Source organism: Anas acuta, chromosome 2 (assembly GCF_963932015.1).
Source record: "Anas acuta chromosome 2, bAnaAcu1.1, whole genome shotgun sequence".
NCBI lineage: Eukaryota > Metazoa > Chordata > Aves > Anseriformes > Anatidae > Anas > Anas acuta.
The window spans coordinates 152078797-152097474 of NC_088980.1; the positions used below are offsets into that span (position 1 = coordinate 152078797).

The window sequence follows — 18678 nt, forward strand, 5'->3', positions numbered from 1 at the left end:
GGGGCTGTTCAGCTTGGAGAAGAGAAAGCTCAGGAAGATCTTATCAATGTCTATAAGGGTTCAAAAAGGACAGAACCAGGCTCTTTTCAGTGGTGCCCAGTGACAGAACAAGAGGCAATAGGCACAAACTAGAACACAAGTGGTTCCACTTGAATTAACATCAGGAAGAACTTCTTTGCTGTTCAGGTGAGAGAGCACCAGCCTGGGTGCCCAAAGAAGTTATGGAGTCTCCCTCTCTGGAGACCTTCAGAAGCCATCTATAGAGGGACCTGGGCAAACTGTTCTAGATATCCCCATTTGAGCATGGCGAGGGGTGGGGGGTGGGGGGGTAGAGATGTAGAATAGGTGACCTTCAGAGGTCCCTTCCAGCCTTAGCCATTCTGCTATTCTGTAAAATGGCACTAGACAACTGTGTCCAGACAGCAGACTCCAATGCGTTCAGCATAACTCAAAACTGTAAATGGCCAGTAAGAATAGGCGATCCCACAAGAAAATAAAAGCTTAAAGCATTGTGATCTCCAGATTTCACTTCAGCAGAAGGTGTTAACTCTCTTGATATAAGGTAATGCAGAGATGTCTAAAAAAAACAAAACAAAACAACAACAAAAAATAAATATGACCAGACCAAACCAAACCAAACCAAGCCATGCCAAGCCAAGCCACGCCACAAACCAAGCAAGCAATCAAACAAACAAACAAAGAAACAACAGAGAAAAGCTGGGATCTTTCTTTCCACAGCCCACAGTTCCTAATCAGGAGCATCCTAGCCATGGCTAAGTATGCTCTGAACATCATATTATGTTAATATATTAATAACATGGAAATGTTTTCAGAATAAACTACAGTCATGTAAATTTTTTGGCTCTGAGCTTATTTTATTCTGACAGAGCAGTGTATTTGATCTGGGCACAAAGCAAATTAACATTTTCAGAACTCATTAGTATGTGTGAACATCAGGCAAAGGTGACAAATCAGTTTGGTAGACTTCCATTATTCTAGGCTGAAAAGTCAGTCATTTGGGTGATTTGGTACTCATGAACCAAAGCACACTACAGTCTGTGAGAGTTCTGCGAGTAACTAAAAGGCAATTTAGGTCGTACCCTTGGACACAGTGGTTAATGCAGTGACAAAACACAGAATTAAGTTTAGACGTGGACTCTCTTTATAGATACATGGAATTATCAGCTGGAACAGACTCAGTAGTACTAGGTTGTTTAATTGTCCCAAGTGTGTTACTTGCTGTAGGATAATTCCCTTTGGTATAACAGGTCTCTGGTGTTTTAATTGTTCACTGTTAATTTCAGAGATGTAGTAATTAATATGGTCTATTAGATATAGTCAACAACTTATGTCTAACCATTAAAAAAATAGGAAAAATAAACTTTAGTCAAGTGCATCATCAGCTACTACTTACGACTAACCTATCATCTACTAAATTTACTCTATACACAAATACTTGGTTTATGCAGACAAATCCTGATTTCTTCAGAATTGTAGGAGAATGTATTAGTTCATACACAATGAAAAACAACAATAACAACAAACTATCACATTATTTGATAAAATTGTGTACCTTCAAAGAATTTGGAGAATGAAATCAAACAACACAACTTACATTGGCAAAAGTATTTTATTTCCTTTGTAGGAAAGAATAGATAAGGGAGGGTTAGGGGAAATAATACATAAACTGCCATAAATTTCTATGAGCCAATCACAAACATAAAGAGATTTGGAGACTGGAGAAGTGGAATGGTTCATCTTATATTATTACATGTTCAGTAAGTCAGCTTGAGGAAACAAAACAACAAAAAATAATATCAAAGAATAGAAAATCTTTGAATCTGGTCCAGCCAAATAGTTCACATACACTGCTCAGCAGAGCACAGTGATACAGTCCTTGAGCTACTACCGACTTCAAGTTGTTCATCTGAAAGAAGCAACACGATATATCTTGTAGAAATACACAAGTCATCTGGAGAGCAGTTAAGATATGCTGATATAGCCAGTCAAAGTATTCCAGGACAGTCAGACTTCTGTGACTATGCTTCTCTAAATCTCACCTGCCTTCAGATCTAGTTAGGCCAGATTCCGCCACATCATCCTCCATCACAAGATATCGACATGCCTAGAGTCACTGTACCTTATGATACTGGTTTTCTTATCTGTTTCATTTCCTTCATCTTCCCTGTGTAGTCATTTGTGGAATAATATATGTAGTTAATATTTCAAAAATAGGAGATATATTGTCAATTGTAGTAGGACTTCAGGCAAATTTTTGAGAATGAGGACTACATATTTTTTTTTCCCTTTAAATCTCTTTTTGTTTGCATCCTGTTTTCAGAGAAATTGCAAGCTGTTCTGGGCATATGTCTTCTTCCATCAAGATGGCATGTTGGTGTGGCCCACAGGGGGACATGCTTGTGTAAGCATGTCTTCCAACAACTCTGTGACTACTAAAAATAAGAAAAGTAATAAAGAAATCATATCTCTATCTCACATCTTCCTATTTTAGCTCTTCCTTCTTTTTCCAAGTTTAAAGTTAAGTTTTAAAGGTAAGAATTTTAGACACAGGTATGTTTTTTTCTTCCAATTTCATATTTTTTTCTTTTTATTTTTAAGAGTAAATGACTTGTATTTTGACTAGAACCACAAGGTGTCTACAGCTCTTCTCTGAATTTCTGAAATAATGTTTTCACAGGAAGGTGTAGAATACATCCTCCTTATCATAGGCCTTTGCAAAATATTTTCTCATAATTGACTGTATGTAGTTTATTATAGGCCAATGACATCAACCAAAGGTCAGGCTATTTGTTACCTATTAGCTGCAGACATTTCATTTCATGAATAGGTCTGCACTCTCCTCATATATTCTTTTCCATGTTGTTATGCAGTTCACTAGACAACGAAAATCTCTTTTGTCTCTTTCTGAAACATGGAATACCAATTCAGATCTTTTGTATTTTCATTTAAAGGGTTTATGATCAATCTTTTTTAATACTTTGTGATTTACCAGCTAAAAACTAAAGTTGAAAATCTTTGCTGACCTATACAACATATAATACTGGAACTTTGTGAGCTGTGAAAAAGTAAGGAGTTGAGGTTTGCTTTAGCAAGGGAGTGATGGGTTTTAATAGAGACTGATAGAATCATTTAGATTGGAAAAGACCCTTGAGATCATCAAGTCCAACCATCAACCAAGTCCACAACTAAACCATTTCCCCTAGTGACAGATCCACTTGTCTCTTAAATACCCACAGGAATGGGGACTCCACCACTTCCTTGGCACCCCGTTCCAATGCCTAGTTACTCTTTCTGTGAATAAAGTTTTCTTAATATCCAATCTAAATCTCCCCTGGTGCAGCTTGAGGCTATTTCCTTGTTGTGGTGGTTCCGCTCAAAGGGGCAGCCAAGCTCCACCACAACCGCTCTCTCATTCCCCCTCCTCAAAGAGGAATAGGGAGAAAATATGATGAAAAAGTCTCAAAGGTTGAGATAAGGACAAGGAGATCACACAGTAATTATTGTAATGGGCAAAATAGACTCAGCATAGGGAGACAGTAAGATTTATTGCTTATTACTAACAAGCTAGAGAAGTGAGAAACAAAGGAAAGAAACCAAAAGCACCTCCCCCCCCATCCACCCTCTTCCACCTCCTCCCCCCGAGCTGCGCAGGGGAACGGGGGAATGGGGGGTTATGGTCAGCCTATAGCGCTTCTTCTCTGCTGCTCCTTCTCAGTCACTCTCGTCCCCTGTGCTGTGGGGTCCCTCCCACAGGATGCAGTCCTTGATGAACTGATCCGGCGTGGGCTTCCCACAGGCAGCAGCTCTTCCAGAACTGCTCCAGATATGGGTCCGTACCACGGGGTCCATCCCTCAGGAGAAAACTGCTTCAACCTGGGTCCCCCATAGGCAGCAGATTCCCCCAGGTCACCTACTCCTGCGTGGTCTCCTCTCCACGGGCTACAGGTCCGGCCCGGAATCTGCTCCGGCAGGGGTCTTCCACAGGCGGCAGCCTCCGTCGGTGCAGGGCCACCTGCTCCACTGTGGTCTCCTCCACGGGCTGCAGCGTGGAACCCTGCTCTACCATGGTACTCCATGGGCTGCAGGGGGACATCCTGCTTCACCATGGTCCTCACCACAGGCCACAGGGGACTTCTGCTCCAGAGCCTGGAGCTCCTGTCCCACTCCTTCTTTACTGACCGTGGTGCCTGCAAGGCTGTTCCTCACTCCTCTCACTCTCCCAGCTGCTGTGTGTCACAGCGTTTTTTTTTTTTTCCCTGTCTTAAATATGCTCTCAGAGAGGTGCAAAACAACATCGCTTATTGGTTCAGCTCTGGTCAGCAGTGGGGCTCTTACAAACCATGGGGCAGCTTCTAGATCCTTCTCACAGAAGCCACCCCTATGGCCCCCTGCTACCAAAACCTTGCCACGTAAACACACTACACTTGTGTCATATCATTTGCCACCTGAGAAAAGAGACCAAGACTCACCTGACTACAGCTGTCTTCCAGGTAATTGTAGACACTGAAGAGGTCTTTCCTCAGCCTTCTTTTCCTGAGACTAAAATACCCCAAATCCCTTAGCCACTAAGTCTCGTTCTCTAGTCCTTTCACCAGCTTCATTGCTATTCTCCAAACACATTCGAGTAACTCAGTATCTTTCGTGTAGAGAGGGGCCTAAAATCAAGCACAACAATCAAGGTGCAGTCTCATCAATGACGTGTAAAAGGGGACAATCACTTCCATAGTCCTGCTGGACACACTATTTCTGATACAGGCCATTATGTCACTAGCCTTCTTGGTTACCTGGGCTCAATGCTGGCTTGTGTTCATGGTTCATATGTTAGTGAATGTCTGGATTCTATTTTAGTACATTCAGTAGCATTAAAACAAATCTGATCTGTAAAATATCTTGTCTAACCTATGCATTTTGAACAAATACATTAGTTCTCCCAATTGTTACATGGAATGAAAAAAAAAAAAAAAAAAAAGTTTAATGAAACTGTAGTCATTGTCTAAAAAATGTTGGGGGTTAACTCCAAATTATGGTAGGTTTGAGCTGAATGCTGTTGGCAAAACTGATCTAAGAAGTGCGGTATTGATGTGACTGGAGCTGTCATGTAGTAGTTCTTCAGTCAAGCACTCTCCTTTTGCTGGTAGTCTTTTATAGCAGTTCATAAAAGCTGACGATAATGGGGTTACAAGAATCCAAGCAAGATTAGTAATAGGAGTGAAATCTTATGGCAGTAATTCAAACTGTGCTGAACTATTTTGCTCCGGGACAGATCTACATGTGAAACCAAATAAAAATTACTACTGAGGAATTTTATTATGTTTTAGAAAGTCACTAAATCTGGTCCCTTTATGAACTTCTTTGGTGACAAAATAAAAATAAATAAATAAATAAATCAAGATTAACAAGAGAGTTTCTCTTATTGCGAATTGTGTTTCTGAATTTCATTTGGTTTTCACTGTTTTTGAGAGCAACTGGTTTTCAAGTGGGTGATATACATAGCCTACTCATGCAAACTAGTTTTTCAAATACGTTTGGAAGACAGTGGATAGAGCTGTACACAACATTTGCCAGAATATTGCAACATTTCCTAACACTGCTAGAGGACCTGGAGATTGATTTTCTGCTATTCATAATTGTTTAACTAACAGAAAAACTCCTTCTAAACATTCAAAATTACTTATTTAATTAAGAGCGTTGTTTTGATGTTGTTGCTGCTTTTGTGTTGCTTTTTATCTGTTAAAAAGAAAAAAAAAAAAAATCTTTTGCTGTATTTTTTGTTACCTGAACAACAACAGGGAAAGATGTATTGTGCTCATGTAACAAGGGTTTGGTAGCAGGGGACCTGCAAGGATGGTATCTGTGAAAAGAACCCAGAAGCTCCCCCATGTCAGATCAGAGCCAGTTTCAGACTGCTAAGAAAGGGACCCGCCCCATCAAAAGCTGAGCAAATGAGCTATGCTGATTGTACCTCTATGAGAACAGATTTAAGAAAAGGCAAAAAAAAAAAAGAAAAAAAAAAAAAGAAAAAGAAAACACCTTCTGTGCAACACCAGCTGGGAAAGCAAGGAGTGAGAAGCAGCCCTGTCAGCCCTCAAGGTGAGTGCAGCAGGAGGGCAGGAGGTGCTCCAGACATGCAGCAGCAGTTCCCCTGCGGCCTGTGGAGAGGCCCCTGGTGGAGCAGGCTGTCCCCCTGCAGCCCATGGGTCCCACATGGAGCAGATCTCCACGCTGCAGCCCCCCCATGGGTGGAGGAGCCCCCGGTGGAGCAGGTGGATGTGGCCTGGAGGAGGCTGCGGCCCATGGAGAGCCCCCGCAGGAGCAGGCCCCGGGCCGGAGCTGCAGCCCGTGGAGAGGAGCCCACACAGGAGCAGGGGGGCTGGGGGGAGCTGCCACCCACCCGTGGGGGACCCGTGCTGGAGCAGTTTGCTCCTGGGGGATGGACCCTGTGGTATGGAGCCGTGTGGGAACAGTTCCTGAAGAGTTCCTGCCTGTGGGCAGCCCCTGCAGGCTCAGTTCGGGAAGGACGGCATCCCGTGGGAGGGACCCCATGGGGAGCAGGGGCACAGAGGGACTGTGAAGGAGCGACAGAGCGGAAGGGTCAGGGACTGACCGCAGACCCCATTCCCTGTGCTGCTTGGGGGAAGGAGGTAAAAGAGGGTGAATGCAGGGAAGTTGTTTTTAGTTTTTTGTTCTCACTTTTTGTTCTTACTGCTTTAGACTGTTACTAGTAATAGGAAATAAAATACATTAATCTCCCTATGCTGAGTCTGGTTTGCCTTAACAGTAATTCTCTAGTGTGCTCCCTGTTGTTACCTCAGCACATCAGCTTTTTTTTTTTTTAATCATACTTTATCTTCCTGTTCTTTTGAGCAGGGGGAGTGAGAATGAGTTGTGGTGGACCGTATCTAACCATCAATGTTAAACCACCACAAAAGAACAAGGTGAACATATATTACTTGTATTTTCCTTAAAAAATTAAGAGGGGAGAAGGGGTAAATAGAATATCATAGCAGAAGGAAACAATATGTTACTGCTGCAGGTGGGATACTTTTTTTTTTTTCTTTTTTCTTTTTTTTTTCCTGGTAATATTTAGGAGTCAATGAAGCTTATATATACACAAATAAAACTCCCAAGGAGCCAGAAGTGATACTAGGAGCTTTCATTCTCTTATCCTCAGAACCTTGTCTCTGTAATAGTCATGAGGCTGCCTAAAGAGACAGAAAGCAAAGCAGAGCTGAGAGCATCCAAGAAAGCAACAGAGATAATGGAAAAACAATGTACATGAGCTTGCCTGGCTTGCGCAGTGAACCCTGAGCAATTCCAAGTTGTATTTTAAACTGAATGCAAAACCAGCAGGACTTTTTGAGATCAAAGGCTGCAAATTCATGGTTATGAAAAATGCAGATGTGCTACTATGCTTGTAGTTAAAGCTTCTTAAAATCTAATTTCTGGCATGTGTTCCCCAACTCTTCTGTTGGTCAAATTACAGGGTACAAGCAGGGCAAAAAAGACAATCTTCAAATTACATCTAATTGTGTAAAAACGTCTTGTGTTTCCCTAACCAATACCATTTAATTGCATCTGTTTAAAAGGAGAGATCTGGTAGAGGAAGTTAAACATATATCTGATTTTTTTCCAGCTCTATGAGAGGAGCAATACTGTGGCAAACGGCTGGTTCTTTAAAATGTTACGACTTTTTCTCAAGTATAAGAAGGTGAAAATTATAACAATTTTAGGTGTAAAATTAATCATTTCTAGGTAATATTATTTCACCTCTGATTCTAGAAGATTCTTTTCCAATGAGTTTATTTTGGTAAGCCACTATCCATCACATTAAGCCACTATCCAGGGTATTTGAAACGTCATGGCAGTCTAGTGAAGTACCCACTGACTAGAAGAGGGGAAGCATAACCCCCATTTTAAAAAAAGGAAAAAAAAAAGTCACAAGTAACTGCAGGCCAGTCAATCTCACCTCTGCGCCGAGCATCCTCCTGTAAACTCTACTAATGCGCATGTCAAATAAGGAGGCTTCACTAAGAGCAGATTGTGCCTGACAAATCTGGTGGTCTTCTATGCTGGGGCTACAGCACTGGTGGATAGGGGAAGAATAACTGACATCTATGTAGACTTATTCAATGCATTTGACACTGTCCTCCATGACATACTTGTCTCTAAATTGGAAAGACGTGAATTTGACGGGTGGACCACTACACAGGTAAGGAATTGGCTGGATGGTCAAGCTCACAGAGTTGTGGTCAATGGCTCAATGTCCAGTTGGAGATCAATAACAAGTGGTATTCCTTACGGGTTAGTACTGAGACCTGAGTTTAACATCTTTGTCTGGACTGGGTTTAACATCTTTGTCAGCGACATGGACAGTGGGATCAAGTGCACCTTTATTCGAGCTTGCCTATAACAACAGGGTATGTGGTGCAGTTGACACACTGGAGGAAGAGATGTGATCTAGAAAGACCTTGACAGACTTTAGAGGTGGTCCTGTGCAAAACTCATGAACTTCTACAAGGCCAAGGTCTTGTACTTGGGCTGGGGCAATCCCAAGCATCAATACAAGCTGGGCAGAGAATGGATTTAGAGTAGCCCTGAGGAGAAGGACCTGGGGGGGTTAGTTGATGAGAAGCTCAACATGAATCAGTAATGTGCGCTTGCAGCCCAGAAAGCCAACCATACCTTGGGCTGCATCAAAAGAAGCATGGCCAGCAGGTCTATGGAGGTGACTCTGCCTCTCTGCTCTGCTCTTGTGAGACCCCACCTAGAATACTGCATTCATACCTGGGGTCCCCAGCACAAGAAGGACATGGACATATTAGAATGAGTCCAGACATGAGTCCAACAAAGATGATAAGGGGGATGGAGCACCTCTCCTGTGGAGACAGGAAGAGAGAGCTGGGGAAGTTTGGCCTACAGAAGAGAAGGCTCCAGGGAGACCTTACAGCAGCCTTCTGGTACTTAAAGGGGACCTACAGGAAATCTGGGGAGCTATTCTTTGTCAGGCAGTGCAGTGATAGGACAACGAGTAATGGTATTCCTAAAAAAAAGGTAGATTTATATTAGATATTAGATATGAGGAAGAAGTTATTTACTCAGAAGGTGGTGAGGCACTGGCACAGGCTGCCCAGAGAAGCTGTGGATGCCCCATCCATGGAGGTGTTCAAGGCCAGGCTGGATGGGGCTTTGGGCAACCTGGTCTGGTGGGAGATGTCCCTGCCCATGGCAGGGGGTTGGAATTAGATAATCTTTAAGGTCCTTCAAAACCCATTTTGTGATTTATATTTCTATGATTTAAATATATTTACACCATTTTTGTTTAGAAATCCATCCATATTCAGTGATTATAGTCCAGTAATATACATGTAAGTTTATCTTTAAGGTTACATCAGGGATAGCAGGTTCATATCAACGACTATGTTTTGATTTATATTGGAAGGCACTCTGTGCATGCAGACTAAATTCCTTTTGGATGAAACTAAATTAGAAGATCTACTTCAAGACAATTCTCAAACCACCAATGTGCATTCAATCCATTAATCAATACCAAGACTAATTTAAAATAAATGCCCTGGAAAACATAATTGTGTAGATTTCAAACTGTCTTCACAAACTTTCACTTTCCAGATCTCCCTCTGCTGCACCACACTGCTTTGTTAAGAAAGACTCAGTCCTTGGATAAAAACTCACTATATGTAGAAGATTCTTATCTCATATCCTATTCCTCTTGAAAGTCATTGTGCCATTTTGTGTCACACTTTCTGATTTTATCAGTTCTAGGGATACCATCAGGATATGCCAAACTCTTTAAATAGCAAACAGTTAAGATCTTATCTTATTAGATCAATACATATAAAAGACCAGATACTACTTCCATTTAATTCAAAAAAACAGTTTACTATTGATTTTCATACATGTAATACGGGCCTTCAGTATGAGAATATTGCTGATTTCTCATTTAAATGTTAATGATTAAAAATAGAGAAACTGAACTGAAGGAAACACAACAGAAAGTATAATGTTCTCTCTTATCTGAAGAATCAATGCAGCAGGGTCAAATAACAAGAATCTAGATAATCTGAAAAATTAAAATATATTAATATTAATCTTTGTTAGAACGTGACCATGAAATGAAATTGTTCACTAGAAGAATAAAAGCAAAATAGCGGAGGTCTGTGTAAAAGCTTCCTTCAGGAAATAAGTAATCGTACAGTTCATATTTCAGCACTTGCTTAATACTTTTGGACTTCAGTGGCTTAGGTAAGGGACAAGGAAAAGTTCCTTTGGTAAGGGACAAACTCTTAATTAGGGCCTAGCTATCTTTAATTCTGTGAATTTTCAGGCTTAGGCCAAAACCTATGACAGACAATATAAATTTATTTATTTATTTATTTATTTTCAGCAGAATCAACATGCTTTGGAAAAGGCAGATGGAATTTAATCTATGGCATTTGTTATTCAGGGGTGTTTCAGTCCTCTAAACACAGAAACACATCATTGAGGCAGCAATATTACAAACTAGAAGGTCTAAAGTACATTATGTATTGAAACATGTATTGCTAGTGAAATGCATACGTCACATAAGAATGAAAATACTGTTCCTGGAATATGTTGTGATATTTAATGAAACAGCTAGATCATTTTTGAAAGAAAAAGGAGGCTGAAGATAAAATGAATCACATTATGAATCTCACATATTGCCTGTTGGACCAAATATATTACCTGTTTTGTCAGCTGTAAACCACAGGACTTGCAAGTGGCCAAACACACTGGATGAAATTTAAAATATTTGAAGAACTACAGACATTAGAGCATATACGCTGAGGTCAGGAGTTTGCAAGACAGTTGCTTGCTATCATTCATTTATTCTCAAGTTTGGCCTCCTCTTGGAATTGCCTGCTCTCACCTGGTTTGTGACTGGCAAACCTTTAGATACTTTTTTAAGAGTAAAGACAAGAGTTTTGAAGGGGTAGATACAGATGTTAGTGGGGAAAAAAAAAAAAAAAAAAAAAAAAAAAAAAAAAGGTGATTTCTGAAGGCTACTCTATTTGAAAACATTAAATAAGAAGGTCAGGTGATCATTGATGATAAGTGGTCGTTGCATATAACTAGGCCTGAAGCAGCCCGACTAGTTACAAAAATTTCTTTGTAGGCTGACAAAGAAATAATTGAACCTATTATTTTATAGAAAGCAGGAAGGAAAATGATCAGCTCCTGTTCAGTGATTCCAATGTGCATGCTCTGTTAGGATTACATGAGAAGGTACAGCTCAGTTTGCAAATGATAGATCTGATGTGGTATCTAGGACATGTCCTTGGCTCTCTTGCTGTCCATATGGAACTAATAATTTAGAAGGGTTTCTCTTTGAACTAGCTTAATGGAAACATTTAATTTGATCTTGAAGGGGAATCTATGTACATCTATCCAAGTCCTAGTACTTTATATTGTTTCAGGGCTGAAATTTCAGCTCTTGATTTATACTTTTATTTGGCTCAGTACGTGTTGTTTGCATTGTGCTGAGTTATGCTATATACAGTTCGGACTATGCTAGCAATGAATATTGTTAACTCATAATAGAACCTGATTGTTACTAATGGAGAATACTTTTTACAAAATTAAAATTAATTAGATACAGTTGTCTATGGCATATGTGTCTTCTAGACCATTAAAAAAATGTAAACTTCAGGCAATTTTCTATATATTTTATATTTTTTATATATTTTTATATATTTATATATATAAATATATATTTATATATATTTTCTATTTCTCTATATATTTCTAAAGTATATATTTCTATATACTTTAGAGATTTTGAAGAGGTTTTGTTTGATTGATTTTTGTTTGTTTGTTTGTTTTGTTGTTGTTTTTTTTTTTGTTGTTGTTTGTTTTGTTTTGTTTTTCATACACTTTTGTAAAACCCTGTCAGAATAATTGCTACACAATTCTGAAGACATTCATGTGGGGACCAGTATCTACCTGTCCAGAGGTATATTGTTTCCCCTTCAGAGCATGAAAGAATAAATGGAAAAAATGGTCTTGCTACAAACAGAAAACTTTCATTAATGTGTCAGAAATCCAGCTTTCCTTCCATTGAAAATTGTGTTAAACACAGGAAACTTTCAACAGTAAACCATAGTATAAAGAAGTAATCTTTTGTAGAGAACATCAGCTGAAATAAAATAATTTACAAATTGACAGGACACTTTACCACTCCACAGTCACAGATTTTAAAAAAAAAATAAAGAACTAAAGAAAGAAAAAGGAATGAAAAGAATGAAAGGCCAAGTGAAAGACCAAGCTGAAATAGAAATTAATCCAATGTAATCAGGAGAGGAGGGGAGGGGACAGGGGGACAGTAGCTGAAGAAATGCCTCAGTGACTGACAGATGTGTGGTAGAGCTGCTTTGTGTCTCTGAGGCCACCTTCCAACATAAAAAATGTTCCCATACTAAGCATTTCATCAGGAGGAATAACAGATGGCCTCTTTCTTCCTCTGTCCAGAATACTGTAATTTTATCAGTAAAAGGATGACTTAAGACATATTACTATCTGTTTCTTGTAGGTTGCTTCAGAGACAGCTGTTGCTGTTCTCTTATGAGAGAAGAAAACAGGACTGCTTGTAGAATGTCCATCATCTTGGGTTACAAGGTCACAAAGATGGAGAGTCAGAATCATACATTTTGAACCTCAGTCGCTCATATGACTGCTGCTCTCTTTTTGTCTGGAGGCTCTGATCTTACTTGGGGTAGATGTATCAGGTATCTTGTTTGCCAGCTCCTCTTCATCAATATATGACTTGTAGAGCCTCACACGGGTATTGATACATGATGTGCTGTCCCAGATTATGATAGATTCAAGCAGAAGTGTCAAAATAGTTTTTCTTCCTTCCTCTGAGGACAGGAAGCTACCTGTATATTTAGTATTAATCAGAAGGAACATCTGTCAGACAGAGCGTATAGAAACTACCTCAAGTTCTTAATATATCATACAGCATTTCAGATAGGGAGAAGAAATGCAGCATCGAATGGGTAACTTTGTCATGTCATGTGCTCCCTGGCACCTAACATCATTCTCCCCATATTTTTTGCAGTTTAATCTGTGTATGCGGAGGTGGACTTACCAGCAAATACCTAGCATAGCATTAGAGTCTCTTCTCCCACTATTCTCCCAATGCTTATGCCTTGGAAGACTGTAGGATAAGAGAGTAGACAGATAAAGCTGTTGAGAATGCTTTTTACTTTGGAGTTTTTGTTTTCTTTTCTTTTCTTTCTTTTTTTTTTTTTTTTTTTTTTTTTTTTAATATTTAGGAAAAGAAGATGTAGACTAATTATAACATATTCAGGGAAACAAAGAATAATGAAATTCCATAGTAAATACGAAGTTTCAGGTAACTTGGAGTAGGAGCTGGTCTCCTGGCTGTGCTGAGATTCGTAGCTCAAATTCTGATGTTTATGTACTACAGATCTAGAGTTAAATTTGATGAATACCATTGTGGATTCTTGGTAACACAAGATCTTTTAATGAGGGTCTGCCTTATAGAGAATTATCTGCTTGATTTCCTAAGAATGTGAGTCAAATTTGGATGAACAGGGAGAAAACTAAGGAGTAGTTAGCTGGTATTTTTCTAGTAATTCACAGAAGACTGAAGCTCACAGCAAGAAATTCTTAAAGATATATATTTTTTTCACATTATTTTTCATTTACAAAGCACTGTGGATTGCAGGATGACAAAATGCAGGACCCTTGACGTAAATGATACAAGATAATTCCTGTGTATCTTCTCTCAGACTTTTATGTTGGAGCATGGTAATCTTTAAATTAGAAATGGAGAACGGTGGATTAATTTCGCTTTGAAAGGAACTGTGACCTCAACCACTTACTGGAAAGGTGAGTTAGAGTCACTGGCCTACAAATTCAGGTATCTGTACTGTGTCTCTGTAAAGTTACGAGATTAATCTTGGCAACAGAGTTGAAGACATCGTGAGAATTTTGTTTGTCTTTCCCTCCTAGCCTCAGTACTCTGTAAAGTAGTGGATTACAGTCCCCACAGACTGTAGCTAGTTGTCTTCAAAGTTCAGGTTTGCCACAACAACATTCCCTTGACATGACATTTAGAAGAATGCTAAAGTCCATCTATCAAACTTCTTTGTCTTTTCTAGGTTGGTATCAGGAGGAAAAAGAAGTGATGCTTTTACCCAGCTGGGGCAGTTAACTACCACGATCATTCTTTCACTCTTCCTCAAAGGAGAAAGGAAAAATATGATGGGAAGTGCTCAAGGGTTAAGATAAGGACAGGGAGATCACTCAGCAATAATCGTCATGGGCAAAACAGACTCAGCATAGGGAGATTAACATAATTTCTTGCCTATCACTAGATGGACTAGAGAAGTTAGAACTAAAAGCAAAATAAAAACACCTTCCCCCATCAACCCTCTTCCACCCCAGAGTAGCACAGAGGAACAGGGACTGGGGGCTGTGGTCAGTTCCTGATGCTTCATCTCTGCTGCTCCTTCAGGGTCTCTCTCTGCTCTTGCTCCCCATGGGGTCCCTCCCACAGGATGCTGTGGGAGTTCCTTCCCGAACTGAGCCTGTGGGGGCTGTCCACAGGCAGCAGCTCTTTAGGAACTGCTCCCACATGGCTCCATCCCATGGGGTCCATCCCCCAGGAGCAAACTGCTCCAGCACGGGTCCCCCACGGGTGGGTGGCAGCTCCCCCCAGACCGCCTGCTCCTGCTTGGGCTCCTCTCCACGGGCTGCAGCTCTGGCCTGTGGCCTGCTCCTGCGGGGGCTCTCCATGGGCCACAGCCTCCTCCAGGCCACATCCACCTGCTCCACCACTCATTGGCTTGGCTCTGTCCAGTGGCAGGTCCGCTTTGGAGCTGTCTGGAGCTGGCTCTGATCTGACACAGGGCAATTTCTATGCTCTTCTCACAGAAGCCACCCCTGCAGCCCCCCTACAACCAAGTCTTTTGCCACATAAACCCAATAGAAGAGGTAATAAGTTTTCAGAAATATAATTCTGTAGAATCAGCTATAGTGTTTTAAATTTTCAAGCCTAATAAAACTTGCCACATTGCACTACAGCTAAATCAAATAATCACAAAATTAAAATTAAAGAAATGTTAGGGCTGGAAGGGACCTCTTCAGATCATCAAACCCAACTCCCTGATCAAAATTCAGGACAGTGTCCAGTGAGGTTTTGAATATCTCCAATGGTGGAGACTCCACATCCCCTTTTGGGCAACTTGCTCCCATGTTTGACCACCCTTACAGCAAAAATGTGTTTTCTTGTGATCAGATGCATTATGATTATTATTTTTTAATTATTATTAATTCATTTTTGCTATATCACAAGATTTTGGTTTCCACCAAATCTTTTTCCCTCATCTTCATTTCTTCCAGTTAGGCGTTTACACACATGGTTAAGATCCCCCTGAGCCTTCTCTTCTCCAAGTTAAACAGTGTCAGTTCTCTCGACCTTCCCTGATGAGACAGATATTCCAATCCCTTATGCATCCTCAACTCTAGGGGATTTTGTTGCTGTTTATGTTTGTTTACATGTTTGTTTACATTTCTAAGACGTATAATCAATCATGAAACACCATCATTGGGAAATGATGCTTCCCTCTGTTTCTAGTAAGGCATGCAACATTTACTTCTGTCAGCAGCTTCTTTGCTATACTGTACCACTAAGAATTTAAGTTGGCAAATGAATGGAAAAAAAAAAAAAAACAAAAACAAAAAACATATACAATGTTTTCCTATTTGATAGCAAAGGAGCAAACAAGCATATATAGGTATACTCAGAGAAACTACTACTTTTCTGGAGTTTTTTTGTTTGTTTGTTAGTTTTTGCTTGTTTGTTTGTTTGTTTGTTTGTTTGTTTGTTTTTCAGGTAAAACCTGGTAATTGACTGTATACTTCTCAGTGAAAAAGTATCAGATGAACCAATTTATCAGCTGAGGAGTGGGAATCTCCTCTGAGAGGAAAAAAGCTTCAAGCATGTCTTCAGCTGGTGATCATGTAAATATGCAGTTACATGAAAGTGTTTTTTCAGTAGTTTTGGATGGTATTTATGTACTGTTTCACTGAGAAAGTAACATTTTTTAGTGGAGTGGAAATTTCATTTCTTTCCCCCCAAAACACAGTACTCTGTGAAAGCATTTTGAGTCAAAAATATCTGTATGTAGAATAATAGCCTTTCTACCCACAAACTACATTGCAGTACTTGTGACTGTTCTGAAGAAAAGTCTTAATTCATGAAATCATCTTGGTTTTGATTTGCCACATACATGTAATCCTCAATCATGTAGAGACTTTGTAATACCCCTATGCACTTCTACGAATAAATGTCTTCTTGTTAGATGGAAAAATGGTTTTATTCTTTAAGGCATGTGTGCTTAGAGTATTGGATGCATACCTTATGGAAAACTCAGATTAAGTTAATTGCTTAATTAGTTAATTTAATAAGTAAATATTAATTATCATTAATTCATTTACTCTGAGAGCAACTGTATCTATGCAAAACCACCTTAAAACAAAGCTAATTCTTTAGAGAAAAAAGTAAATTATGCTTTTGCTAATAGAGTTTGCCATATTGTCTCAAGCTAGGCTAAAATGCAGCAAGAGAGTAAGCCCAAGAGTAAATATGATTTGTGGTTTATTTTATTAGTGTTCAAAGATTATCCTGTTAGGTGGAGAATATTTGCTAAGGAAAATTGATCCTGTTAATTTATCTTTGTTTATAAAACATTAGAGATGATGTTTAGATCATATATTAACATATCATCCATAATATGCAAGAACCAGATGCTCATGTTATGCTTTTAACTGTGATTGCTTGCTCTTAAAGCTTCTTTTTATGCATTTTTTCTTTTATGGAAGGTAACAATTAAACTTCAATTATAAGTTCATTCTGGATTGTCTTTATTTTTTTTTTCTTCTAAATTAAAGGTATTTTTCCCTGTGTGTATACATATATATATATGTATATATTCCTTTCTTAGTTTGCTTTGCTGTCTGTGCCACTGCACATAGCTCCCCTAATTTACACTTTTTAGGGATGGAATATGCGCCTTGCTGAACATTATGGTCATTTGTCAAATCTCATTTTGCGTGTCATCTAGTAGAGGAGTACAGAGGACATCTCCTGCAGCAATGGGTGTAAATACAGTAATATGCCAGGGCCAGTTGCATCATTATACCTACTCCAAAATTCTAGAAGCATAGCTGTGAGAAACTGAGGAAAAGTAGTCTAAATTGCCTAGTCCAGCATGATAGGCCAGGCAGTTTCATGCCTGTTTTCATCAGCATTGCAACTGAATGCAAAACCCAAATGATGAACGTGTATCAACACCTCTGATTCTCACACATTACAAATATTTGGGAAATCGATGTGCTTTAACATTGACAGAGTTACTCCCACGGGTTTTATTTAAGGAGTACTGTTGCTACTGATGACAGGAAAGCACAGCTAGGAATCAGCTTGGGGAAAAAAAAAGGCCAAAAAAAAAAAGTTAAATGAGTGAAAAATAACCCTTTCCACATACCTTTCACTGGACAATTCCAATACCTTAGCACAAGCTATGCAAATCAGTGATTCATCCAAGGCCTGGAGAGCCTGTGGCAGTGTGAGAGGCTGAGATACTGAAGCAAGAACTGACACAGTTCTCTAAATAAATGGGAGGCTATTTTTCAGCCTCCCTTTACGTGAAGTTGCAGATGATGGTGATCCTGTAGAAAAACTAAGAGCAAAACGTTGTCCAATCTGCAATCTACAGATAGCAGCATCAAATCAACAAATAAACTGCATTTATTTCCTGCCACTGGCTCTACCCCTTTGGATCACGCTGCAATTGAAAGTGGATGTGAAAGTCCATCCCAGTCCTGAAACTCCTCTGGATATTCTGCAGATCCAAGCAAATTGGTTTTGATCACATTACACCCTAACTTTTATGTCCTGCAACATTAAACCACATTGATGAGTCTGGAAAAAAGAGGAAGAGAATTAGAGCTCATATAGGCATGAGAATAAAATTTAAAAATAAATAAATAAAATAACCTCTATTTTTTTTATGTCTGTAAGCACAATTTTTATCTGAAGAGAAAAAAATAAATTCAATTTACCTTAGATATTTTTTTAGCTGTTCTGTGTGTTCATAGTGATTAGTTTAAGACTTGTGCTGTCCATTTGTGCATAAATGCACTTGAGTTGATTTTAATTAAAAAACAGCTTTAATAACTGGTTTATGCTGTTGAAAAAATAATTGGTTTTCAGTAAAATATTTATGTATGAAACTTACTGATTTATTAAAATGAGTATATTGTGCATGGAACTACTTTTGCCCAATTCTCCAAGATCTTTTAAATCCAGATCTTCTGATTACTCAGGTGACTAATCCTAATCCCATCCAATTAAAAGGTACTATATGTGAGAAGTACTGTGGAATGGAGATTTCAGCCAGTTTCACATCTACTTAACATACAGCACTTTCCTAGGCATAAAAGGTTTACTCATATTGCTACAATAACCAGTATCATAGTATTTTAATACAAAAACTCTCCCGCAGGACTGAATGTGAGAACCTCTTCAAAATGATTCTCTTCTTCAGAATCTCTTTCTTTACTCATTTTATCTAGAAGACATATTAGTGG

General features: G+C 39.3%; 1 long non-coding RNA gene across 1 annotated transcript; it reads left to right on the forward strand.

Moving 5' to 3' along the window:
* The first annotated feature begins 6529 nt into the window (after window positions 1-6529).
* LOC137851520 (uncharacterized) lies at window positions 6530-15904 on the forward strand. The gene is made up of 3 exons (XR_011093265.1): window positions 6530-6956; window positions 12587-12782; window positions 14184-15904. It is a non-coding gene; the product is annotated as an uncharacterized lncRNA (long non-coding RNA).
* The last annotated feature ends 2774 nt before the right edge of the window (window positions 15905-18678 follow it).